This window comes from Aotus nancymaae, unplaced genomic scaffold (assembly GCF_030222135.1).
Source record: "Aotus nancymaae isolate 86718 unplaced genomic scaffold, 86718_ANA_hifiasm-v0.15.2.pri h1tg000004l, whole genome shotgun sequence".
NCBI classification, from domain to species: domain Eukaryota; kingdom Metazoa; phylum Chordata; class Mammalia; order Primates; family Aotidae; genus Aotus; species Aotus nancymaae.
The window spans coordinates 51,343,270-51,347,792 of NW_026988415.1; the positions used below are offsets into that span (position 1 = coordinate 51,343,270).

At 32.8% G+C, this 4,523-nt stretch overlaps 1 pseudogene; it reads right to left on the bottom strand.

Moving 5' to 3' along the window:
* Positions 1-3,328: 3,328 nt before the first annotated feature.
* Positions 3,329-3,766, bottom strand: LOC105725730 (calmodulin-1-like; annotated as a pseudogene).
* Between the last annotated feature and the right edge of the window lie 757 nt (positions 3,767-4,523).

Genomic DNA, 4,523 nt, shown 5'->3' on the forward strand with positions numbered 1-4,523 from the left:
TGTAAATGTTATTTAGTATAGCCATTTTAAAAAACAGTATGGAGACTTCTCAGAAAACAAAAAATAGTACTGCCATATTATTCAGTAATACCAATATTTGGTGTATATCTAAAAGTAATGAAATCAGTATGTTAAAGAGATACCTGCATTATCATGTTTATTGTAACACTATCCACAGTACTCAAGAAATGAAATCAACTTAAGTGCCTATGTACAAATAAATGGATAAACAAAATGTTATACATACACACACACACACAAGTATATATACAGATATATAGTTTTATATGTATAACATTATTTATATAAAACATTTTTTATATATATAATATCTATAACAATCAAATACCATTTAGCCATAGAATATAATAAAATTCTGTAATTTGAAGCAATGTGGATGAACCTAGAAAACAGTATGTTAAGTGAAATAAACCAGGCACAGAAAGACAAATACCATGTGATCTTATATGTGGAATCTAAAAACGTCAATCTCATAAGAGTAGAGAGTAGAATATTGGTTACCAGAGAGGATGGAAAGAGTTGGGGGAGGGCTGGAGAAAGGCTGGACAACAAGTAGAAAGTTAAAGTAGACACAATAAGGAAGACTAAATTCTGGTGTTCTATTATACAGAGGATGCCTATAGCTAATAATGAATTATATATTTCAAGATAACTAGAAGAGAGGATTTTTGAGTGTTATCACAAATTTAAAAATGTTTGAAGTGATCAATTGGCTAATTACTGTGACTTGATCATTTCATTATGTGTGCATGTATTAAAGCATCATATTGTACCCCATAAACATGTACAATGATTATATATTAGTTAAAAATAAAATATAAAAAGACAAATATATTCTTCGAATAATCCACACTTTGATATTTGGATGTTAATCTATTTATATGTTTCTAGATTTTATCAAATAATATATTTTTTTGAATTTTGTATTCATATAAGTCTATGAGATACATTGACTTGTATTTCTCCCCTCTTTTCAAATGTCCTTGTAAGATTTAAATGGATGTTTTCTGGCTCATAAAATCAGTGGAGAGCGTTTCTTTTTTTTTTTCATTGGAATTGTATGTAACATATGAGTTATTTCCTCATTTTTCCCAGCATATGGAAAAAATTTCCAGTGAAACCATCTGAGGATGAGTTTCTTTTTTTGTGGGAAGATTTTAATTAAGAGTTTAATTTTTCTAATAGATATGACTATTAATATGTCTGATTTTTTATGTCTGCTTTAACAAGGTATGTTTTTCGATTTTTCCTGGATCATTCAATTTTATTTACAAAATATTTTTTATAATGGTTTTTTATTATCTTTTTAATGTTTCTGGGATTGATGATGCTGCCTTTTTTTATTTCATGATTTAATAAGTTATATCATGTCTCTCGCTTTTTCCACTTTGATTTGCCTTGTCAGTAGTTTATCAATTTTGTTCCTATTTTCAATGAGCTAAATTATGTCTTTATTAATTTTCTCTATTTTGTTTACTATTTTGATTACATTTCATGATGGTTAATACTGTCAACTTGATTGGATTGAAGAATACAAAGTGTTGATCCTGGGTGAGTCTTTGAGGGTATTGCCAAAAGAGATTAACATTTGAGTCAGTGGGCTGAAGAATGCAGACCCACCTTTAATTTGGTGGGCACAATCTAATCAGCTGCCAGGGAATATAAAGCAGACAGAAAAACTTGAAAAGATGAGACTGGCCTAGGTTGTCAGCCTACATCTTTCTCCTGTACTGGATGCTTCCTGCCCTTAAACATCAGACTCCAGTTTCTTCAGTTTTGATACTCGCACTGGCTCTCCTTGTGTAAGTTAATATTTAATAAATTCCCCTATATGTATATATCCTATTAGTTCTGTCCCTCTAGGGAACCCTGACTAATACATAATTTTATTAATTCCTCTTTCGACTTTTTAGGGGGAGTTAATTTGTTGCTATTTTTTAACTGCGTGAGGTGGAAGCTTACATCATTCTTTTTTTAAACTTCAACTTCTGTTTTTCTTACAGGGGGTACGAGTGTAGATTCGTTACGTGGGAATATTGTGTGATGCTGTGGTTTGGTGTATGGAACCTGTCACCCTGGTAAGGAGGAGGAAACCCTACAGGTAGCTTTTTAACCCACTCAATGTCTATCGCTCTCATATTTATGTGCTATGTCATTCATTTTTAATGTTTTCTTTTCTCTTGCATCTCTCTAAGCCAAGCATTTGCTGTATCCTGCATATATTCAAATATTATATTTGTATTTCTTTTGCTTCAAAAGATTTTCTAAAATATATCATGAGTTTTTGATTTAAGGATAAATAGAAGTAAATGCTTTTAATTTTCAAAAATATGAGTTTTTAAAATTTGCATTGTGTTGTTAGTATCTAGCTTAATTTCACTATCATCAGAAAGAAGACACTGTATGATTTCAGTCTTTATTTTTAAGTTAATGGTCTTTTTAATTGGAAAAAAATACTAACATTTACAACTGGTAATGGGTATAAATTGTAATATCTTGAAAAGCAATGTTGATGGTTGTGCTGAAGTCCACAGCCACAGCCTATTCTGCCAGCTCCAAGTTATGGTTCAGAAGGTTTTAAAAAGAGAGAGTCCAAAGATGCTCCATTGGTAAAGGTTTCTTATTAAAAATTTGTGTGTACAGTGACAACCTGATACCTGTTTCACTGTAGAACAATGTAGACAATGCTAAACCAGCATACACAGGCATACCACCAGGGTGTGTGTGTCATTGTCACCATGAGTCAGAGCACATGAAGTACAAGAGGACACTTCTACTAGTGGGGTCACGTCTCTTGGTTTATCCTTCACCCACTTTCTGAACGTCATCCTGAGGTAAACCAATTTTAAATGTGTTTGTTTTCAGTAAACCAGCTATAAAATTTATACTAAACAAATTGAACTAGAACACATTTGAGTAGGTTTTGAATTTGTTTTTTCATTTTTCCTTTTTAATACAAATGTCTGACTGTGCTCAGTCGTCAATCTGCATGAATGAAAATCTTGCTACCCCAAATAGTGTATTAATCATTAGCAAATGGAACTTTAAGAAGTCCTTATCATTAAGGTAGTACAAGTGTTTATATTGTAAAACTGATGTGTAGCTTGATCTTTAGGGGACAGGACCACCAACTAATACATACAGATTTTGTGTCTGTAGTCAGAAGGTAATTTTGACATTCAGTTTTGCTATATAGAAATGAATAAATGAACTCTTTTCTTTTTTCTTTCTTTTTTTTTTAAAGAGGTAGGTAAAAGATTCAATTTGATCCTTCTAGAAGGTAGAAAAAGGAGTTGAAAGTAGGTCTTCATTTTACAGTCATCATCTGTATGAATTCTTCATAGCTGACTTGTCAGTCTCCATCAATATCTGCTTCTCTGATCATTTCATCTACTTTGTCTGTTAGTTTTCTCCTGTTTGTCATAACATGACAGTTTTTCTGCACTTATGTAACCACTTCGTTCTTGTCAAGGACTCGGAATGCCTCAAGGATTTCTTCTTCATGTTTGTATCTTTCATTTTTCTAGACATCATAGCCAAAAACTCAGGGAAGTCAACAGTGCCATTACCACTGGCATCCACTTCGTTGATCACATACAGCAATTCGGCTTCTGTTGGGTTCTGACCTAGTGACCTCATGACAGTTCCAGGTTCTTTCATTGTAATGGTGCCATCACCATCTTTATCCAATAGAGAAAGCTTCCTTGAATTCAGCAATCTGTTTTTCAGTCAGCTGATTAGACATGATGCCAGCGAAGGAAGAAAGAGGAGAGCTAGCTAGGATGGCTGCACAAGTGCAGGGGCTGTGATGGTGAGGGTCCCTCTGATGCTGCTGCTGCTAAGGCGCGCTGTGCGCTGTGCCGCCACCACTTCCTGGCGCCAAGTCCAGGAAACTCCCAGCACCACTGCCAGATTTCAGTCTTTTTAGACTTGTGGAGACTTGTTTATTGCCAAACGTATAGTCAGTTGTGGTAAATATTCTAAATGCACTAGAAAACAATGTGAACTCTCTTATTGCTAGATGGAGTGTTCTATATCCATTAATTAGGTCAAAATTGCTCTATATGTTCCTCAAATTGTTTTTATACTTACTAGTTTATTCCTGGCTATTCTCAGTAACTGACGGTATTGGGAGAGATACATTAAATATCCAACTATTATTTGGGTTTTTTCTCTAAATTTCTCTTCAAAGTTTTGCTTGCTGTTCTTTTAAATACTTTGGACCATTATTTTTATTGTATACAAATATAGGATAATTAGATATTTATGTTGAATGAGCATTTTGGCATTGTAAAATGCTCCTCTTTATATGTAGCAATTATTTTTATCGTGAACTATTTCGCTTATATTACAATAACTTCATAAGTTTTATTTTATAAGTCCTTCGATCTTGTGTTTTTAAGACATGTCACTTATGAGTGACTTACAGAAGCTTTTACAAATCCAAACAGAAAGTATTTTTTCTCTTTAAAGATGTATTTATTCATTTTAACTTTATTGTA